This window comes from Stenella coeruleoalba (genome assembly GCF_951394435.1).
Source record: "Stenella coeruleoalba genome assembly, contig: scaffold_58, whole genome shotgun sequence".
Lineage (NCBI taxonomy): Eukaryota > Metazoa > Chordata > Mammalia > Artiodactyla > Delphinidae > Stenella > Stenella coeruleoalba.
The window spans coordinates 187,354-210,957 of NW_027645882.1; the positions used below are offsets into that span (position 1 = coordinate 187,354).

The 23,604-nt window shown below is 43.9% G+C and overlaps 1 long non-coding RNA gene across 6 annotated transcripts in view; it reads right to left on the minus strand.

Moving 5' to 3' along the window:
- LOC307181492 overlaps positions 1-23,604 on the minus strand; it is a 2,017,432-nt gene that overhangs the window by 174,055 nt on the left and 1,819,773 nt on the right. The window contains exon 8 of one of the 6 annotated variants that reach the window (XR_013826909.1): positions 8,809-8,893. The exons of the other annotated variants lie outside the window; for them this stretch is intronic. This is a non-coding gene — a long non-coding RNA (uncharacterized lncRNA). Of the gene's footprint in view, positions 1-8,808; positions 8,894-23,604 lie in introns of those variants that run through there. 6 annotated transcript variants of the gene reach the window in all.

Below are 23,604 nucleotides of genomic sequence, written 5' to 3' on the forward strand. Positions count from 1 at the left end.
TCCAGACGCTTTACTAACACTCTCCCCACTTGGAGAGTCAGTCCCTTTAACCTCCTGTTTGGCCCAGTTTGCAATTTCTGCGGAAGATGAACAGGAATAGTGAGAACCAATGAGAGGCTAGCTGGAGGTGTCTGGACGGGCAAATTTAACTCTCATTTCCCACCAGGAAGAGGAATTAACCAAAGGCTCAGCATGCCGGGCCGGAACCAGATTAGGGCCTGAAGCCATCCTGCGGTGTTGCGGCCAGGTCACAAGAAAGCGAGTTGAAGAAAGGAGCTCAGGGGCACTGTAATTCACAAACCTGCAGAGTTATAAATGACAGCTATCGTCCAAAAATAGACTGAAGTAAGGCTGCCAAGAGGACTTGAAAGCGGGGCAGAATTGCAGGAAACCGATTTCAGGAGGTAGACTGAAATTGCATTGAAAGCATAGGAAAAGAGGCAGAACGTCCACAATGATGCACTTGGCCAAAAAGGGCGTATGCGTTTTTTCCTGAATATATTCAGGAAAAAACGCATACGCCCTTTTTGGCCAACCAAGCAAGCTTGCAAAGGAAATCTGCACTACAATGAAGTCTCACTTCCCCCCGGTCAAAAGGGCCATCTGAAAAAAGTGTAAAATCCAGAAAGGCAGGACAGGCCATGGAGAACTGGGAGCCTTGTTATGCTGATGGGCGGGATGTAAATTGCCAACAACCACTCGGGAGAAGTGTATGGTGTTTCCTGAAACATCTAAAAAACAAAGCAACAGAGCCTAGGGCACTGCCACTTATGGTCCTATAGCTTAGGGAAATTAAAATCAAAAAGACACAGCCACCCCAAAGTTTGGGACGACTCTGTTTACAAGAACCTCGTTTACAGTACAAGTTCAACATCGCAGAAAGTGAAAAATGGATAAAGAAGTTGTGGTATTTACTTACAAAGCAATATCATTCAGCAATGAAATCTATGTCATCAGGCCCTTAGCATCACAATGAGTGGATTCAGATATGATGATTCTAACTGAAATAAGTCACACAGAAAAAGAAACATCATAAGATATTAGTAATACACGGAATGTAAACTTGGCTACACAGGAACTGAATTACAGAACAGAACAGGGTCTCAAATTTAGAAAACCAACTTATGCTTGCTTAAGGGTAAAGGTGAGTTGGGGTGCTGCATAAAACCAGAGATTGAAATGAGCACAGATAAAGTTCCTTAAGTCAAATATGGAATAGACAAGAGCTACTCCTTGCTCAACGAAATGGACTCAACACCGCATATTAAACGCCTAAGAATGTACCTGACTAGTAAGTATCGCAAAACCTATGGATTGCTATGTCTCCAAAAGAGAATCAAGCATGTGTACAGGGGCATAAACGCAGCAGTGATAGGATTGGAGAGGTTCGGTGAGCAAATGAAGACCCTTTGAAGTCATATTGCATGGTACCCATTCCACGGGTCTCAACTCTCCAGGTTTAAGGTATTCTTCCTTCAGCTAAAACATGCATGTGGAACCCAAGTATGATCAACCATGTGAACGGGAGACGTGTTCAAATATGTCTCAGTTTTCCTCCCCAGGTACTCGGGTGCAACATTCCAGACGCTTTACTAACACTCTCCCCACTTGGAGAGTCAGTGCCTTTAACCTCCTGTTTGGCCCAGTTTGCAATTTCTGCGGAAGATGAACAGGAATAGCGAGAACCAATGAGAGGCTAGCTGGAGGTGTCTGGACGGGCAAATTTAACTCTCATTTCCCACCAGGAAGAGGAAATAACCAAAGGCTAAGCGTGCTGTACCGGAACAAGATTAGGGCCTGAAGCCATCCTGCGGTGTTGCGGCCAGCTCAAAAGAAAGCGAGTTGAAGAAAGGAGCTCAGGGGCACTGTAATTCAGAAACCTGCAGAGTTATAAATGACAGCTATCATCCAAAAATAGACTGAAGTAAGGCTGCCAAGAGGACTTGAAAGCGGGGCAGAATTGCAGGAAACCGATTTCAGGAGGTAGACTGGAATTGCATTGAAAGATTAGGAAAAGAGGCAGAACGTCCACAATGATGCACTTGGCCAAAAAGGGCGTATGCGTTTTTTCCTGAATATATTCAGGAAAAAACGCATACGCCCTTTTTGGCCAACCAAGCAAGCTTGCAAAGGAAATCTGCACTACAATGAAGTCTCACTTCCCCCCGGTCAAAAGGGCCATCTGAAAAAAGTGTAAAATCCAGAAAGGCAGGACAGGCCATGGAGAACTGGGAGCCTTGTTATGCTGATGGGCGGGATGTAAATTGCCAGCAACCACTCGGGAGAAGTGTATGGTGTTTCCTGAAACATCTAAAAAACAAAGCAACAGAACCTAGGGCACTTCCACTTATGGTCCTATAGCTTAGGGAAATTAAAATCAAAAAGACACAGCCACCCCAAAGTTTGGAACGGCTCTGTTTACAAGAACCTCGTTTACAGTACAAGTTCAACATCGCAGAAAGTGAAAAATGGATAAAGAAGTTGTGGTATTTACTTACAAAGCAATATCACTCAGCAATGAAATCTATGTCATCAGGCCCTTAGCAGCACAATGAGTGGATTCAGGTATGATGATTCTAACTGAAGTAAGTCACACAGAAAAAGAAACTTCATAAGATATCAGTAATACACGGAATGGAAACTTGGCTACACAGGAACTAAATTACAGAACAGAACAGGGTCTCAAATTTAGAAAAGCAACTTATGCTTGCTTAAGGGTAAAGGTGACTTGGGGTGCTGCATAAAACCAGAGATTGAAATGAGCACAGATAAAGTTCCTTAAGCCAAATATGGAATAGACAAGAGCTACTCCTTGCTCAACGAAATGGACTCAACACCGCATATTAAACGCCTAAGAATGTACCTGACTAGTAAGTATCTTAAAAGCTATGGATTGCTAAGTCTCCGAAAGAGAATCAAGCATGTGTACAGGGGCATAAACGCAGCAGTGATAGGATTGGAGAGGTTCGGTGAGCAAATGAAGACCCTTTGAAGTCATATTGCATGGTACCCATTCCACGGGTCTTAACTCTCCAGGTTTAAGGTATTCTTCCTTCAGCTAAAACATGCATGTGGAACCCAAGTATGATCAACCATGTGAACGGGAGACGTGTTCAAATGTGTCTCAGTTTTCCTCACCTGGTACTCGGGTGCAACATTCCAGACGCTTTACTAACACTCTCCCCACTTGGAGAGTCAGCGCCTTTAACCTCCTGTTTGGCCCAGTTTGCAATTTCTGCGGAAGATGAACAGGAATAGCGAGAACCAATGAGAGGCTAGCTGGAGGTGTCTGGACGGGCAAATTTAACTCTCATTTCCCACCAGGAAGAGGAAATAACCAAAGGCTCAGCGTGCCGTGCCGGAACCAGATTAGGGCCTGAAGCCATCCTGCGGTGTTGCGGCCAGGTCACAAGAAAGCAAGTTGAAGAAAGGAGCTCAGGGGCACTGTAATTCACAAACCTGCAGAGTTATAAATGACAGCTATCGTCCAAAAATAGACTGAAGTAAGGCTGCCAAGAGGACTTGAAAGAGGGGCAGAATTGCAGGAAACCGATTTCAGGAGGTAGACTGGAATTGCATTGAAAGCATAGGAAAAGAGGCAGAACGTCCACAATGATGCACTTGGCCAAAAAGTGCGTATGCGTTTTTTCCTGAATATATTCAGGAAAAAACGCATACGCCCTTTTTGGCCAACCAAGCAAGCTTGCAAAGGAAATCTGCACTACAATGAAGTCTCACTTCCCCCCGGTCAAAAGGGCCATCTGAAAAAAGTGTAAAATCCAGAAAGGCAGGACAGGCCATGGAGAACTGGGAGCCTTGTTATGCTGATGGGCGGGATGTAAATTGCCAACAGACACTCGGGAGAAGTGTATGGTGTTTCCTGAAACATCTAAAAAACAAAGAAACAGAGCCTAGGGCACTGCCACTTATGGTCCTATAGCTTAGGGAAATTAAAATGAAAAAGGCACAGCCACCCCAAAGTTTGGGACGCCTCTGTTTACAAGAACCTCGTTTACCGTACAAGTTCAATATCACAGAAAGTGAAAAATGGATAAAGAACTTGTGGTACTTACGTACAATGCAGTATCACTCAGCAATGAAATCTATGTCATCAGGCCCGTAGCAGCATAATGAGTGGATTCAGGTACGATGATTCTAACTGAAATAAGTCACACAGAAAAAGAAACATCATAAGATATCACTAATACACAGAATGTAAACTTGGCTACACAGGAACTGAATTCCAAAACAGAACAGGGTCTCAAATTTAGAAAAGCAACTTATGCTTGCTTAAGGGGAAAGGTGAGTTGGGGTGCTGCATAAAACCAGAGATTGAAATGAGCACAGATAAAGTTCCTTAAGCCAAATATGGTATAGACAAGAGCTACTCCTTGCTCAACGAAATGGACTCAACACCCCATATTAAACGCCTAAGAATGTACCTGACTAGTAAGTATCTTAAAACCTATGGATTGCTATGTCTCCGAAAGAGAATCAAGCGTGTGTACAGGGGCATAAACGCAGCAGTGATAGGATTGGAGAGGTTCGGTGAGCAAATGAAGACCCTTTTAAGTCATATTGCATGGGACCCATTCCACGGGTCTCAACTCTGCAGGTTTAAAGTATTCTTCCTTCAGCTAAAACATGCAGGTGGAACCCAGAGTATGATCAACCGTGTGAACGGGAGACGTGTTCAAATATGTCTCAGTTTTTCTCCCCTGGTACTCGGGTGCAACATTCCAGACGCTTTACTAACACTCTCCCCACTTGGAGAGTCAGCGCCTTTAACCTCCTGTTTGGCCCAGTTTGCAATTTCTGCGGAAGATGAACAGGAATAGCGAGAACCAATGAGAGACTAGCTGGAGGTGTCTGGACGGGCAAATTTAACTCTCATTTCCCACCAGGATGAGGAAATAACCAAAGGCTCAGCGTGCCGTGCCGGAACCAGATTAGGGCCTGAAGCCATCCTGCGGTGTTGCGGCCAGCTCACAAGAAAGCGAGTTGAAGAAAGGAGCTCAGGGGCACTGTAATTCACAAACCTGCAGAGTTATAAATGACAGCTATCGTCCAAAAATAGACTGAAGTAAGGCTGCCAAGAGGACTTGTAAGCGGGGCAGAATTGCAGGAAACCGATTTCAGGAGGTAGACTGGAATTGCATTGAAAGCATAGGAAAAGAGGCAGAACGTCCACAATGATGCACTTGGCCAAAAAGGGCGTATGCGTTTTTTCCTGAATATATTCAGGAAAAAACGCATACGCCCTTTTTGGCCAACCAAGCAAACTTGCAAAGGAAATGTGCACTACAATGAAGTCTCACTTCCCCCAGGTCAAAAGGGCCATCTGAAAAAAGTGTAAAATCCAGAAAGGCAGGACAGGCCATGGAGAACTGGGAGCCTTGTTATGCTGATGGGCGGGATGTAAATTGCCAACAACCACTCGGGAGAAGTGTATGGTGTTTCCTGAAACATCTAAAAAACAAAGCAACAGAGCCTAGGGCACTTCCACTTATGGTCCTATAGCTTAGGGAAATTAAAATCAAAAAGACACAGCCACCCCAAAGTTTCGGACGCCTCTGTTTACAAGAACCTCGTTTACAGTACAATTTCAACATCGCAGAAAGTGAAAAATGGATAAAGAACTTGTGGTACTTACGTACAATGCAGTATCACTCAGCAATGAAATCTATGTCATCAGGCCCGTAGCAGCATAATGAGTAGATTCAGGTACGATGATTCTAACTGAAATAAGTCACACAGAAAAAGAAACATCATAAGATATCACTAATACACGGAATGTAAACTTGGCTACACAGGAACTGAATTCCAAAACAGAACAGGTTCTCAAATTTAGAAAACCAACTTATGCTTTCTTAAGGGGAAAGGTGAGTTGGGGTGCTGCATAAAACCAGAGATTGAAATGAGCACAGATAAAGTTCCTTAAGCCAAATATGGAATAGACAAGAGCTACTCCTTGCTCAACGAAATGGACTCAACACCGCATATTAAACGCCTAAGAATGTACCTGACTTGTAAGTATCTTAAAACCTATGGATTGCTATGTCTCCGAAAGAGAATCAAGCATGTGTACAGGGGCATAAACGCAGCAGTGATAGGATTGGAGAGGTTCGGTGAGCAAATGAAGACCCTTTGAAGTCATATTGCATGGTACCCATTCCAAGGGTTTCAACTACCCAGGTTTAAGGTATTCTTCCTTCAGCTAAAACATGCATGTGGAACCTAGAGTATGATGAACCATGTGATCGGGAGACGTGTTCAAATATGTCTCAGTTTTCCTCCCCTGGTACTCGGGTGCAACATTCCAGACGCTTTACTAACACTCTCCCCACTTGGAGAGTCAGTCCCTTTAACCTCCTGTTTGGCCCAGTTTGCAATTTCTGCGGAAGATGAACAGGAATAGTGAGAACCAATGAGAGGCTAGCTGGAGGTGTCTGGACGGGCAAATTTAACTCTCATTTCCCACCAGGAAGAGGAATTAACCAAAGGCTCAGCATGCCGGGCCGGAACCAGATTAGGGCCTGAAGCCATCCTGCGGTATTGCGGCCAGCTCAAAAGAAAGCGAGTTGAAGAAAGGAGCTCAGGGGCACTGTAATTCACAAACCTGCAGAGTTATAAATGACAGCTATCGTCCAAAAATAGACTGAAGTAAGGCTGCCAAGAGGACTTGAAAGCGGGGCAGAATTGCAGGAAACCGATTTCAGGAGGTAGACTGGAATTGCATTGAAAGCATAGGAAAAGAGGCAGAACGTCCACAATGATGCACTTGGCCAAAAAGGGCGTATGCGTTTTTTCCTGAATATATTCAGGAAAAAATGCATACGCCCTTTTTGGCCAACCAAGCAAGCTTGCAAAGGAAATCTGCACTACAATGAAGTCTCACTTCCCCCCGGTCAAAAGGGCCATCTGAAAAAAGTGTAAAATCCAGAAAGGCAACAGGCCATGGAGAACTGGGAGCCTTGTTATGTTGAAGGGCGGGATGTAAATTGCCAACAGACACTCGGGAGAAGTGTATGGTGTTTCCTGAAACATCTAAAAAACAAAGCAACAGAGCCTAGGGCACTTCCACTTATGGTCCTATAGCTTAGGGAAATTAAAATCAAAAAGACACAGCCACCCCAAAGTTTCGGACGCCTCTGTTTACAAGAACCTCGTTTACAGTACAATTTCAACATCGCAGAAAGTGAAAAATGGATAAAGAACTTGTGGTACTTACGTACAATGCAGTATCACTCAGCAATGAAATCTATGTCATCAGGCCCGTAGCAGCATAATGAGTAGATTCAGGTACGATGATTCTAACTGAAATAAGTCACACAGAAAAAGAAACATCATAAGATATCACTAATACACGGAATGTAAACTTGGCTACACAGGAACTGAATTACAGAACAGAACAGGGTCTCAAATTTAGAAAACCAACTTATGCTTGCTTAAGGGTAAAGGTGAGTTGGGGTGCTGCATAAAACCAGAGATTGAAATGAGCACAGATAAAGTTCCTTAAGTCAAATATGGAATAGACAAGAGCTACTCCTTGCTCAACGAAATGGACTCAACACCGCATATTAAACGCCTAAGAATGTACCTGACTAGTAAGTATCGTAAAACCTATGGATTGCTATGTCTCCAAAAGAGAATCAAGCATGTGTACAGGGGCATAAACGCAGCAGTGATAGGATTGGAGAGGTTCGGTGAGCAAATGAAGACCCTTTGAAGTCATATTGCATGGGACCCATTCCACGGGTCTCAACTCTGCAGGTTTAAAGTATTCTTCCTTCAGCTAAAACATGCAGGTGGAACCCAGAGTATGATCAACCGTGTGAACGGGAGACGTGTTCAAATATGTCTCAGTTTTTCTCCCCTGGTACTCGGGTGCAACATTCCAGACGCTTTACTAACACTCTCCCCACTTGGAGAGTCAGCGCCTTTAACCTCCTGTTTGGCCCAGTTTGCAATTTCTGCGGAAGATGAACAGGAATAGCGAGAACCAATGAGAGACTAGCTGGAGGTGTCTGGACGGGCAAATTTAACTCTCATTTCCCACCAGGATGAGGAAATAACCAAAGGCTCAGCGTGCCGTGCCGGAACCAGATTAGGGCCTGAAGCCATCCTGCGGTGTTGCGGCCAGCTCACAAGAAAGCGAGTTGAAGAAAGGAGCTCAGGGGCACTGTAATTCACAAACCTGCAGAGTTATAAATGACAGCTATCGTCCAAAAATAGACTGAAGTAAGGCTGCCAAGAGGACTTGTAAGCGGGGCAGAATTGCAGGAAACCGATTTCAGGAGGTAGACTGGAATTGCATTGAAAGCATAGGAAAAGAGGCAGAACGTCCACAATGATGCACTTGGCCAAAAAGGGCGTATGCGTTTTTTCCTGAATATATTCAGGAAAAAACGCATACGCCCTTTTTGGCCAACCAAGCAAACTTGCAAAGGAAATGTGCACTACAATGAAGTCTCACTTCCCCCAGGTCAAAAGGGCCATCTGAAAAAAGTGTAAAATCCAGAAAGGCAGGACAGGCCATGGAGAACTGGGAGCCTTGTTATGCTGATGGGCGGGATGTAAATTGCCAACAACCACTCGGGAGAAGTGTATGGTGTTTCCTGAAACATCTAAAAAACAAAGCAACAGAGCCTAGGGCACTTCCACTTATGGTCCTATAGCTTAGGGAAATTAAAATCAAAAAGACACAGCCACCCCAAAGTTTCGGACGCCTCTGTTTACAAGAACCTCGTTTACAGTACAATTTCAACATCGCAGAAAGTGAAAAATGGATAAAGAACTTGTGGTACTTACGTACAATGCAGTATCACTCAGCAATGAAATCTATGTCATCAGGCCCGTAGCAACATAATGAGTGGATTCAGGTACGATGATTCTAACTGAAATAAGTCACACAGAAAAAGAAACATCATAAGATATCACTAATACACGGAATGTAAACTTGGCTACACAGGAACTGCATTCCAAAACAGAGGAGGGTCTCAAATTTAGAAAACCAACTTATGCTTGCTTAAGGGTAAAGGTGATTTGGGGTGCTGCATAAAACCAGAGATTGAAATGAGCACAGATAAAGTTCCTTAAGTCAAATATGGAATAGACAAGAGCTACTCCTTGCTCAACGAAATGGACTCAACACCGCATATTAAACGCCTAAGAATGTACCTGACTAGTAAGTATCGGAAAACCTATGGATTGCTATGTCTCCAAAAGAGAATCAAGCGTGTGTACAGGGGCATAAACGCAGCAGTGATAGGATTGGAGAGGTTCGGTGAGCAAATGAAGACCCTTTGAAGTCATATTGCATGGTACCCATTACACGGGTCTCAACTCTCCAGGTTTAAGGTATTCTTCCTTCAGCTAAAACATGCATGTGGAACCCAAGTATGATCAACCATGTGAACGGGAGACGTGTTCAAATATGTCTCAGTTTTCCTCCCCTGGTACTCAGGTGCAACATTCCAGACGCTTTACTAACACTCTCCCCACTTGGAGAGTCAGCGCCTTTAACCTCCTGTTTGGCTCAGTTTGCAATTTCTGCGGAAGATGAACAGGAATAGCGAGAACCAATGAGAGGCTAGCTGGAGGTGTCTGGACGGGCAAATTTAACTCTCATTTCCCACCAGGAAGAGGAAATAACCAAAGGCTCAGTGTGCCGTGCCGGAACCAGATTAGGGCCTGAAGCCATCCTGCGGTGTTGCGGCCAGGTCACAAGAAAGCGAGTTGAAGAAAGGAGCTCAGGGGAACTGTAATTCACAAACCTGCTGAGTTATAAATGACAGCTATCGTCCAAAAATAGACTGAAGTAAGGCTGCCAAGAGGACTTGAAAGCGGGGCAGAATTGCAGGAAACCGATTTCAGGAGGTAGACTGGAATTGCATTGAAAGCATAGGAAAAGAGGCAGAACGTCCACAATGATGCACTTGGCCAAAAAGTGTGTATGCGTTTTTTCCTGAATATATTCAGGAAAAAACGCATACGCCCTTTTTGGCCAACCAAGCAAGCTTGCAAAGGAAATCTGCACTACAATGAAGTCTCACTTCCCCCCGGTCAAAAGGGCCATCTGAAAAAAGTGTAAAATCCAGAAAGGCAACAGGCCATGGAGAACTGGGAGCCTTGTTATGCTGATGGGCGGGATGTAAATTGCCAACAGACACTCGGGAGAAGTGTATGGTGTTTCCTGAAACATCTAAAAAACAAAGCAACAGAGCCTAGGGCACTTCCACTTATGGTCCTATAGCTTAGGGAAATTAAAATCAAAAAGACACAGCCACCCCAAAGTTTGGAACGGCTCTGTTTACAAGAACCTCGTTTACAGTACAAGTTCAACATCGCAGAAAGTGAAAAATGGATAAAGAACTTGTGGTACTTACGTACAATGCAGTATCACTCAGCAATGAAATCTGTGTCATCAGGCCCGTAGCAGCATAATGAGTAGATTCAGGTACGATGATTCTAACTGAAATAAGTCACACAGAAAAAGAAACATCATAAGATATCACTAATACACGGAATGTAAACTTGGCTACACAGGAACTGAATTCCAAAACAGAACAGGTTCTCAAATTTAGAAAACCAACTTATGCTTGCTTAAGGGGAAAGGTGAGTTGGGTTGCTGCATAAAACCAGAGATTGAAATGAGCACAGATAAAGTTCCTTAAGCCAAATATGGAATAGACAAGAGCTACTCCTTGCTCAACGAAATGGACTCAACACCGCATATTAAACGCCTAAGAATGTACCTGACTAGTAAGTATCTTAAAATCTATGGATTGCTATGTCTCCGAAAGAGAATCATGCATGTGTACAGGGGCATAAACGCAGCAGTGATAGGATTGGAGAGGTTTGGTGAGCAAATGAAGACCCTTTGAAGTCATATTGCATGGTACCCATTCCACGGGTTTCAACTACCCAGGTTTTAGGTATTCTTCCTTCAGCTAAAACATGCATGTGGAACCCAGAGTATGATCAACCATGTGATCGGGAGACGTGTTCAAATATGTCTCAGTTTTCCTCCCCTGGTACTCGGGTGCAACAATCCAGACGCTTTACTAACACTCTCCCGACTTGGAGAGTTAGTGTCTTTAACCTCCTGTTTGGCCCAGTTTGCAATTTCTGCGGAAGATGAACAGGAATAGCGAGAACCAATGAGAGACTAGCTGGAGGTGTCTGGACGGGCAAATTTAACTCTCATTTCCCACCAGGAAGAGGAATTAACCAAAGGCTCAGCGTGCCGTGCCGGAACCAGATTAGGGCCTGAAGCCATCCTGCGGTGTTGCGGCCAGCTCACAAGAAAGCGAGTTGAAGAAAGGAGCTCAGGGGCACTGTAATTCACAAACCTGCAGAGTTATAAATGACAGCTATCGTCCAAAAATAGACTGAAGAAAGGCTGCCAAGAGGACTTGAAAGCGGGGCAGAATTGCAGGAAATCGATTTCAGGAGGTAGACTGGAATTGCATTGAAAGCATAGGAAAAGAGGCAGAACGTCCACAATGATGCACTTGGCCAAAAAGGGCGTATGCGTTTTTTCCTGAATATATTCAGGAAAAAACGCATACGCCCTTTTTGGCCAACCAAGCAAGCTTGCAAAGGAAATCTGCACTACAATGAAGTCTCACTTCCCCCCGGTCAAAAGGGCCATCTGAAAAAAGTGTAAAATCCAGAAAGGCAACAGGCCATGGAGAACTGGGAGCCTTGTTATGCTGATGGGCGGGATGTAAATTGCCAACAGACACTCGGGAGAAGTATACGGTGTTTCCTGAAACATCTAAAAAACAAAGCAACAGAGCCTAGGGCACTTCCACTTATGGTCCTATAGCTTAGGGAAATTAAAATCAAAAAGACACAGCCACCCCAAAGTTTGGGACGCCTCTGTTTACAAGAACCTCATTTACAGTACAAGTTCAACATCGCAGAAAGTGAAAAATGGATAAAAAACTTGTGGTACTTACGTACAATGCAGTATCTCTCAGCAATGAAATCTATGTCATCAGGCCCGTAGCAGCATAATCAGTAGATTCAGGTACGATGATTCTAACTGAAATAAGTCACACAGAAAAAGAAACATCATAAGATATCACGAATACACGGAATGTAAACTTGGCTACACAGGAACTGAATTCCAAAACAGAACAGGTTCTCAAATTTAGAAAACCAACTTATGCTTGCTTAAGGGGAAAGGTGAGTTGGGGTGCTGCATAAAACCAGAGATTGAAATGAGCACAGATAAAGTTCCTTAAGCCAAATATGGAATAGACAAGAGCTACTCCTTGCTCAACGAAATGGACTCAACACCGCATATTAAACGCCTAAGAATGTACCTGACTAGTAAGTATCTTAAAACCTATGGATTGCTATGTCTCCGAAAGAGAATCAAGCATGTGTACAGGGGCATAAACGCAGCAGCGATAGGATTGGAGAGGTTCGGTGAGCAAATGAAGACCCTTTGAAGTCATATTGCATGGTACCCATTACACGGGTCTCAACATTCCAGGTTTAAGGTATTCTTCCTTCAGCTAAAACATGCATGTGGAACCCAAGTATGATCAACCATGTGAACGGGAGACGTGTTCAAATATGTCTCAGTTTTCCTCCCCTGGTACTCGGGTGCAACATTCCAGACCCTTTACTAACACTCTCCCCACATGGAGAGTCAGCGCCTTTAACCTCCTGTTTGGCCCAGTTTGCAATTTCTGCGGAAGATGAACAGCAATAGCGAGAACCAATGAGAGACTAGCTGGAGGTGTCTGGACGGGCAAATTTAACTGTCATTTCCCACCAGGAAGAGGAAATAACCAAAGGCTCAGCGTGCCGTGCCGGAACCAAATTAGGGCCTGAAACCATCCTGCGGTGTTGCGGCCAGGTCACAAGAAAGCGAGTTGAAGAAAGGAGCTCAGGGGCACTGTAATTCACAAACCTGCAGAGTTATAAATGACAGCTATCGTCCAAAAATAGACTGAAGTAAGGCTGCCAAGAGGACTTCAAAGCGGGGCAGAATTGCAGGAAACCGATTTCAGGAGGTAGACTGGAATTGCATTGAAAGCATAGGAAAAGAGGCAGAACGTCCACAATGATGCACTTGGCCAAAAAGGGCGTATGCGTTTTTTCCTGAATATATTCAGGAAAAAACGCATACGCCCTTTTTGGCCAACCAAGCAAGCTTGCAAAGGAAATCTGCACTACAATGAAGTCTCACTTCCCCCCGGTCAAAAGGGCCATCTGAAAAAAGTGTAAAATCCAGAAAGGCAGGACAGGCCATGGAGAACTGGGAGCCTTGTTATGCTGATGGGCGGGATGTAAATTGCCAACAACCACTCGGGAGAAGTGTATGGTGTTTCCTAAAACATCTAAAAAACAAAGCAACAGAACCTAGGGCACTTCCACTTATGGTCCTATAGCTTAGGAAAATTAAAATCAAAAAGACACAGCCACCCCAAAGTTTGGAACGGCTCTGTTTACAAGAACCTCGTTTACAGTACAAGTTCAACATCGCAGAAAGTGAAAAATGGATAAAGAAGTTGTGGTATTCACTTACAAAGCAATATCACTCAGCAATGAAATCTATGTCATCAGATCCTTAGCAGCACAATGAGTGGATTCAGGTATGATGATTCTAACTGAAATAAGTCACACAGAAAAAGAAACATCATAAGATATCAGTAATACACGGAATGGAAACTTGGCTACACAGGAACTGAATTACAGAACAGAACAGGGTCTCAAATTTAGAAAAACAACTTATGCTTGCTTAAGGGTAAAGGTGAGTTGGGGTGCTGCATAAAACCAGAGATTGAAATGAGCACAGATAAAGTTCCTTAAGCCAAATATGGAATAGACAAGAGCTACTCCTTGCTCAACGAAATGGACTCAACACCCCATATTAAACGCCTAAGAATGTACCTGACTAGTAAGTATCTTAAAACCTATGGATTGCTATGTCTCCGAAAGAGAATCAAGCATGTGTACAGGGGCATAAACGCAGCAGTGATAGGATTAGAGAGGTTCGGTGAGCAAATGAAGACCCTTTGAAGTCATATTGCATGGTACCCATTCCACGGGTTTCAACTACCCAGGTTTAAGGTATTCTTCCTTCAGCTAAAACATGCATGTGGAACCTAGAGTATGATCAACCATGTGATCGGGAGACGTGTTCAAATATGTCTCAGTTTTCCTCCCCTGGTACTCGGGTGCAACATTCCAGACGCTTTACTAACACTCTCCCCACTTGGAGAGTCAGTCCATTTAACCTCCTGTTTGGCCCAGTTTGCAATTTCTGCGGAAGATGAACAGGAATAGCGAGAACCAATGAGAGGCTAGCTGGAGGTGTCTGGACGGGCAAATTTAACTCTCATTTCCCACCAGGAAGAGGAATTAACCAAAGGCTCAGCATGCCGGGCCGGAACCAGATTAGGGCCTGAAGCCATCCTGCGGTGTTGCGGCCAGGTCACAAGAAAGCAAGTTGAAGAAAGGAGCTCAGGGGCACTGTAATTCACAAACCTGCAGAGTTATAAATGACAGCTATCGTCCAAAAATAGACTGAAGTGAGGCTGCCAAGAGGACTTGAAAGCGGGGCAGAATTGCAGGAAACCGATTTCAGGAGGTAGACTGGAATTGCATTGAAAGCATAGGAGAAGAGGCAGAACGTCCACAATGATGCACTTGGCCAAAAAGGGCGTATGCGTTTTTTCCTGAATATATTCAGGAAAAAACGGATACGCCCTTTTTGGCCAACCAAGCAAGCTTGCAAAGGAAATCTGCACTACAATGAAGTCTCACTTCCCCCCAGTCAAAAGGGCCATCTGAAAAAAGTGTAAAATCCAGAAAGGCAGGACAGGCCATGGAGAACTGGGAGCCTTGTTATGCTGATGGGCGGGATGTAAATTGCCAACAACCACTCGGGAGAAGTGTATGGTGTTTCCTGAAACATCTAAAAAACAAAGCAACAGAGCCTAGGGCACTTCCACTTATGGTCCTATAGCTTAGGGAAATTAAAATCAAAAAGACACAGCCACCCCAAAGTTTGGAACGGCTCTGTTTACAAGAACCTCGTTTACAGTACAAGTTCAACATCGCAGAAAGTGAAAAATGGATAAAGAACTTGTGGTACTTACGTACAATGCAGTATCACTCAGCAATGAAATCTGTGTCATCAGGCCCGTAGCAGCATAATGAGTAGATTCAGGTACGATGATTCTAACTGAAATAAGTCACACAGAAAAAGAAACATCATAAGATATCACTAATACACGGAATGTAAACTTGGCTACACAGGAACTGAATTCCAAAACAGAACAGGTTCTCAAATTTAGAAAACGAACTTATGCTTGCTTAAGGGGAAAGGTGAGTTGGGTTGCTGCATAAAACCAGAGATTGAAATGAGCACAGATAAAGTTCCTTAAGCCAAATATGGAATAGACAAGAGCTACTCCTTGCTCAACGAAATGGACTCAACACCGCATATTAAACGCCTAAGAATGTACCTGACTAGTAAGTATCTTAAAATCTATGGATTGCTATGTCTCCGAAAGAGAATCAAGCATGTGTACAGGGGCATAAACGCAGCAGTGATAGGATTGGAGAGGTTTGGTGAGCAAATGAAGACCCTTTGAAGTCATATTGCATGGTACCCATTCCACGGGTTTCAACTACCCAGGTTTTAGGTATTCTTCCTTCAGCTAAAACATGCATGTGGAACCCAGAGTATGATCAACCATGTGATCGGGAGACGTGTTCAAATATGTCTCAGTTTTCCTCCCCTGGTACTCGGGTGCAACAATCCAGACGCTTTACTAACACTCTCCCGACTTGGAGAGTTAGTGTCTTTAACCTCCTGTTTGGCCCAGTTTGCAATTTCTGCGGAAGATGAACAGGAATAGCGAGAACCAATGAGAGACTAGCTGGAGGTGTCTGGACGGCCAAATTTAACTCTCATTTCCCACCAGGAAGAGGAATTAACCAAAGGCTCAGCGTGCCGTGCCGGAACCAGATTAGGGCCTGAAGCCATCCTGCGGTGTTGCGGCCAGCTCACAAGAAAGCGAGTTGAAGAAAGGAGCTCAGGGGCACTGTAATTCACAAACCTGCAGAGTTATAAATGACAGCTATCGTCCAAAAATAGACTGAAGAAAGGCTGCCAAGAGGACTTGAAAGCGGGGCAGAATTGCAGGAAATCGATTTCAGGAGGTAGACTGGAATTGCATTGAAAGCATAGGAAAAGAGGCAGAACGTCCACAATGATGCACTTGGCCAAAAAGGGCGTATGCGTTTATTCCTGAATATATTCAGGAAAAAACGCATACGCCCTTTTTGGCCAACCAAGCAAGCTTGCAAAGGAAATCTGCACTACAATGAAGTCTCACTTCCCCCCGGTCAAAAGGGCCATCTGAAAAAAGTGTAAAATCCAGAAAGGCAACAGGCCATGGAGAACTGGGATCCTTGTTATGCTGATGGGCGGGATGTAAATTGCCAACAGACACTCGGGAGAAGTGTACGGTGTTTCCTGAAACATCTAAAAAACAAAGCAACAGAGCCTAGGGCACTTCCACTTATGGTCCTATAGCTTAGGGAAATTAAAATCAAAAAGACACAGCCACCCCAAAGTTTGGGACGCCTCTGTTTACAAGAACCTCGTTTACAGTACAAGTTCAACATCGCAGAAAGTGAAAAATGGATAAAGAACTTGTGGTACTTACGTACAATGCAGTATCACTCAGCAATGAAATCTATGTCATCAGGCCCGTAGCAGCATAATCAGTAGATTCAGGTACGATGATTCTAACTGAAATAAGTCACACAGAAAAAGAAACATCATAAGATATCACGAATACACGGAATGTAAACTTGGCTACACAGGAACTGAATTACAGAACAGAACAGGGTCTCAAATTTAGAAAACCAACTTATGCTTGCTTAAGGGGAAAGGTGAGTTGGGGTGCTGCATAAAACCAGAGATTGAAATGAGCACAGATAAAGTTCCTTAAGCCAAATATGGAATAGACAAGAGCTACTCCTTGCTCAACGAAATGGACTCAACACCGCATATTAAACGCCTAAGAATGTACCTGACTAGTAAGTATCTTAAAACCTATGGATTGCTATGTCTCCGAAAGAGAATCAAGCATGTGTACAGGGGCATAAACGCAGCAGCGATAGGATTGGAGAGGTTCGGTGAGCAAATGAAGACCCTTTGAAGTCATATTGCATGGTACCCATTACACGGGTCTCAACTCTCCAGGTTTAAGGTATTCTTCCTTCAGCTAAAACATGCATGTGGAACCCAAGTATGATCAACCATGTGAACGGGAGACGTGTTCAAATATGTCTCAGTTTTTCTCCCCTGGTACTCGGGTGCAACATTCCAGACCCTTTACTAACACTCTCCCCACTTGGAGAGTCAGCGCCTTTAACCTCCTGTTTGGCCCAGTTTGCAATTTCTGCGGAAGATGAACAGCAATAGCGAGAACCAATGAGAGACTAGCTGGAGGTGTCTGGACGGGCAAATTTAACTGTCATTTCCCACCAGGAAGAGGAAATAACCAAAGGGTCAGCGTGCCGTGCCGGAACCAAATTAGGGCCTGAAACCATCCTGCGGTGTTGCGGCCAGGTCACAAGAAAGCGAGTTGAAGAAAGGAGCTCAGGGGCACTGTAATTCACAAACCTGCAGAGTTATAAATGACAGCTATCGTCCAAAAATAGACTGAAGTAAGGCTGCCAAGAGGACTTCAAAGCGGGGCAGAATTGCAGGAAACCGATTTCAGGAGGTAGACTGGAATTGCATTGAAAGCATAGGAAAAGAGGCAGAACGTCCACAATGATGCACTTGGCCAAAAAGGGCGTATGCGTTTTTTCCTGAATATATTCAGGAAAAAACGCATACGCCCTTTTTGGCCAACCAAGCAAACTTGCAAAGGAAATCTGCACTACAATGAAGTCTCACTTCCCCCCGGTCAAAAGGGCCATCTGAAAAAAGTGTAAAATCCAGAAAGGCAGGACAGGCCATGGAGAACTGGGAGCCTTGTTATGCTGATGGGCGGGATGTAAATTGCCAACAACCACTCGGGAGAAGTGTATGGTGTTTCCTGAAACATCTAAAAAACAAAGCAACAGAACCTAGGGCACTTCCACTTATGGTCCTATAGCTTAGGGAAATTAAAATCAAAAAGACACAGCCACCCCAAAGTTTGGAACGGCTCTGTTTACAAGAACCTCGTTTACAGTACAAGTTCAACATCGCAGAAAGTGAAAAATGGATAAAGAAGTTGTGGTATTTACTTACAAAGCAATATCACTCAGCAATGAAATCTGTGTCATCAGGCCCTTAGCAGCACAATGAGTGGATTCAGGTATGATGATTCTAACTGAAATAAGTCACACAGAAAAAGAAACATCATAAGATATCAGTAATACACGGAATGTAAACTTGGCTACACAGGAACTGAATTACAGAACAGAACAGGGTCTCAAATTTAGAAAACCAACTTATGCTTGCTTAAGGGGAAAGGTGAGTTGGGGTTCTGCATAAAACCAGAGATTGAAATGAGCACAGATAAAGTTCCTTAAGCCAAATATGGAATAGACAAGAGCTACTCCTTGCTCAACGAAATGGACTCAACACCCCATATTAAACGCCTAAGAATGTACCTGACTAGTAAGTATCTTAAAACCTATGGATTGCTATGTCTCCTAAAGAGAATCAAGCATGTGTACAGGGGCATAAACGCAGCAGTGATAGGATTGGAGAGGTTCGGTGAGCAAATGAAGACCCTTTGAAGTCATATTGCATGGTACCCATTCCACGGGTTTCAACTACCCAGGTTTAAGGTATTCTTCCTTCAGCTAAAACATGCATGTGGAACCCAAGTATGATCAACCATGTGAACGGGAGACGTCTTCAAATATGTCTCAGTTTTCCTCCCCTGGTACTCGGGTGCAACATTCCAGACGCTTTACTAACACTCTCCCCACTTGGAGAGTCAGCGCCTTTAACCTCCTGTTTGGCCCAGTTTGCAATTTCTGCGGAAGATGAACAGGAATAGCGAGAACCAATGAGAGGCTAGCTGGAGGTGTCTGGACGGGCAAATTTAACTCTCATTTCCCACCAGGAAGAGGAAATAACCAAAGGCTCAGCGTGCCGTACCGGAACCAGATTAGGGCCTGAAGCCATCCTGCGGTGTTGCGGCCAGCTCAAAAGAAAGCGAGTTGAAGAAAGGAGCTCAGGGGCACTGTAATTCACAAACCTGCAGAGTTATAAATGACAGCTATCGTCCAAAAATAGACTGAAGTAAGGCTGCCAAGAGGACTTGAAAGCGGGGCAGAATTGCAGGAAACCGATTTCAGGAGGTAGACTGGAATTGCATTGAAAGCATAGGAAAAGAGGCAGAACGTCCACAATGATGCACTTGGCCAAAAAGGGCGTATGCGTTTTTTCCTGAATATATTCAGGAAAAAACGCATACGCTCTTTTTGGCCAACCAAGCAAGCTTGCAAAGGAAATCTGCACTACAATGAAGTCTCACTTCCCCCCGGTCAAAAGGGCCATCTGAAAAAAGTGTAAAATCCAGAAAGGCAACAGGCCATGGAGAACTGGGAGCCTTGTTATGCTGATGGGCGGGATGTAAATTGCAAACAGACACTCGGGAGAAGTGTATGGTGTTTCCTGAAACATCTAAAAAACAAAGCAACAGAGCCTAGGGCACTTCCACTTATGGTCCTATAGCTTAGGGAAATTAAAATCAAAAAGACACAGCCACCCCAAAGTTTGGAACGGCTCTGTTTACAAGAACCTCGTTTACAGTACAAGTTCAGCATCGCAGAAAGTGAAAAATGGATAAAGAACTTGTGGTACTTACGTACAATGCAGTATCACTCAGCAATGAAATCTATGTCATCAGGGCCGTAGCAGCATAATGAGTAGATTCAGGTACGATGATTCTAACTGAAATAAGTCACACAGAAAAAGAAACATCATAAGATATCAGTAATACACGGAATGTAAACTTGGCTACACAGGAACTGAATTACAGAACAGAACAGGGTCTCAAATTTAGAAAACCAACTTATGCTTGTTTAAGGGGAAAGGTGAGTTGGGGTGCTGCATAAAACCAGAGATTGAAATGAGCACAGATAAAGTTCCTTAAGCCAAATATGGAATAGACAAGAGCTACTCCTTGCTCAACGAAATGGACTCAACACCGCATATTAAACGCTTAAGAATGTACCTGACTTGTAAGTATCTTAAAACCTATGGATTGCTATGTCTCCAAAAGAGAATCAAGCATGTGTACAGGGGCATAAACGCAGCAGTGATAGGATTGGAGAGGTTCGGTGAGCAAATGAAGACCCTTTGAAGTCATATTGCATGGTACCCATTCCACGGGTTTCAACTACCCAGGTTTAAGGTATTCTTCCTTCAGCTAAAACATGCATGTGGAACCTAGAGTATGATCAACCATGTGATCGGGAGACGTGTTCAAATATGTCTCAGTTTTCGTACCCTGGTACTCGGGTGCAACATTCCAGACGCTTTACTAACACTCTCCCCACTTGGAGAGTCAGTCCCTTTAACCTCCTGTTTGGTCCAGTTTGCAATTTCTGAGGAAGATGAACAGGAATAGCGAGAACCAATGGAGACTAGCTGGAGGTGTCTGGACGGGCAAATTTAACTCTCATTTCCTACCAGGAAGAGGAATTAACCAAAGGCTCAGCGTGCCATGCCAGAACCAGATTAGGGCCTGAAGCCATCCTGCGGTGTTGCGCCCAGCTCAAAAGAAGGCGAGTTGAAGAAAGGAGCTCAGGGGCACTGTAATTCACAAACCTGCAGAGTTATAAATGACAGCTATCGTCCAAAAATAGACTGAAGTAAGGCTGCCAAGAGGACTTGAAAGCGGGGCAGAATTGCAGGAAACCGATTTCAGGAGGTAGACTGGAATTGCATTGAAAGCATAGGAAAAGAGGCAGAACGTCCACAATGATGCACTTGGCCAAAAAGGGCGTATGCGTTTTTTCCTGAATATATTCAGGAAAAAACGCATACGCCCTTTTTGGCCAACCAAGCAAGCTTGCAAAGGAAATCTGCACTACAATGAAGTCTCACTTCCCCCTGGTCAAAAGGGCCATCTGAAAAAAGTGTAAAATCCAGAAAGGCAGGACAGGCCATGGAGAACTGGGAGCCTTGTTATGCTGATGGGCGGGATGTAAATTGCCAACAACCACTCGGGAGAAGTGTATGGTGTTTCCTGAAACATCTAAAAAACAAAGCAACATAACCTAGGGCACTTCCACTTATGGTCCTATAGCTTAGGGAAATTAAAATCAAAAAGACACAGCCACCCCAAAGTTTGGGACGCCTCTGTTTACAAGAACCTCGTTTACAGTACAAGTTCAACATCGCAGAAAGTGAAAAATGGATAAAGAACTTGTGGTATTTACTTACAATGCAGTATCACTCAGCAATGAAATCTGTGTCATCAGGCCCTTAGCAGCACAATGAGTGGATTCAGGTATGATGATTCTAACTGAAATAAGTCACACAGAAAAAGAAACATCATAAGATATCAGTAATACACGGAATGTAAACTTGGCTACACAGGAACTGAATTACAGAACAGAACAGGGTCTCAAATTTAGAAAACCAACTTATGCTTGCTTAAGGGTAAAGGTGAGTTGGGGTGCTGCATAAAACCAGAGATTGAAATGAGCACAGATAAAGTTCCTTAAGCCAAATATGGAATATACAAGAGCTACTCCTTGCTCAACGAAATGGACTCAACACCGCATATTAAACGCCTAAGAATGTACCTGACTAGTAAGTATCGTAAAACCTATGGATTGCTATGTCTCCGAAAGAGAATCAAGCATTTGTACAGGGGCATAAACGCAGCAGTGATAGGATTGGAGAGGTTCAGTGAGCAAATGAAGACCCTTTGAAGTCATATTGCATGGTACCCATTCCACGGGTTTCAACTACCCAGGTTTAAGGTATTCTTCCTTCAGCTAAAACATGCATGTGGAACCTAGAGTATGATCAACCATGTGAACGGGAGACGTGTTCAAATATGTCTCAGTTTTCGTACCCTGGTACTCGGGTGCAACATTCCAGACGCTTTACTAACACTCTCCCCACTTGGAGAGTCAGCGCCTTTAACCTCCTGTTTGGCCCAGTTTGCAATTTCTGCGCAAGATGATCAGGAATAGCGAAAACCAATGAGAGACTAGCTGGAGGTGTCTGGACGGGCAAATTTAACTCTCATTTCCCACCAGGAAGAGGAATTAACCAAAGGGTCAGCATGCCGTGCCGGAACCAGATTAGGGCCTGAAGCCATCCTGCGGTGTTGCGGCCAGCTCAAAAGAAACCGAGTTGAAGAAAGGAGCTCAGGGGCACTGTAATTCACAAACCTGCAGAGTTATAAATGACAGCTATAGTCCAAAAATATACTGAGGTAAGGCTGCCAAGAGGACTTGAAAGCGGGGCAGAATTGCAGGAAACCGATTTCAGGAGGTAGACTGGAATTGCATTGAAAGCATAGGAAAAGAGGCAGAACGTCCACAATGATGCACTTGGCCAAAAAGGGCGTATGCGTTTTTTCCTGAATATATTCAGGAAAAAACGCATACGCCCTTTTTGGCCAACCAAGCAAGCTTGCAAAGGAAATCTGCACTACAATGAAGTCTCACTTCCTCCCGGTCAAAAGGGCCATCTGAAAAAAGTGTAAAATCCAGAAAGGCAGGACAGGCCATGGAGAACTGGGAGCCTTGTTATGCTGATGGGCGGGATGTAAATTGCCAACAGACACTGGGGAGAAGTGTATGGTGTTTCCTGAAACATCTAAAAAACAAAGCAACAGAGCCTAGGGCATTGCCACTTATGGTCCTATAGCTTAGGGAAATTAAAATCAAAAAGACACAGCCACCCCAAAGTTTGGGACGCCTCTGTTTACAAGAACCTCGTTTACCGTACAAGTTCAATATCACAGAAAGTGAAAAATGGATAAAGAACTTGTGGTACTTACGTACAATGCAGTATCACTCAGCAATGAAATCTATGTCATCAGGCCCGGAGCAGCATAATGAGTGGATTCAGGTACGATGATTCTAACTGAAATAAGTCACACAGAAAAAGAAACATCATAAGATATCACTAATACACAGAATGTAAACTTGGCTACACAGGAACTGAATTCCAAAACAGAACAGGGTCTCAAATTTAGAAAAGCAACTTATGCTTGCTTAAGGGGAAAGGTGAGTTGGGGTGCTGCATAAAACCAGAGATTGAAATGAGCACAGATAAAGTTCCTTAAGCCAAATATGGAATAGACAAGAGCTACTCCTTGCTCAACGAAATGGACTCAACACCCCATATTAAACGCCTAAGAATGTACCTGACTAGTAAGTATCTTAAAACCTATGGATTGCTATGTCTCCAAAAGAGAATCAAGCGTGTGTACAGGGGCATAAACGCAGCAGTGATAGGATTGGAGAGGTTCGGTGAGCAAATGAAGACCCTTTGAAGTCATATTGCATGGGACCCATTCCACGGGTCTCAACTCTCCAGGTTTAAGGTATTCTTCCTTCAGCTAAAACATGCATGTGGAACCC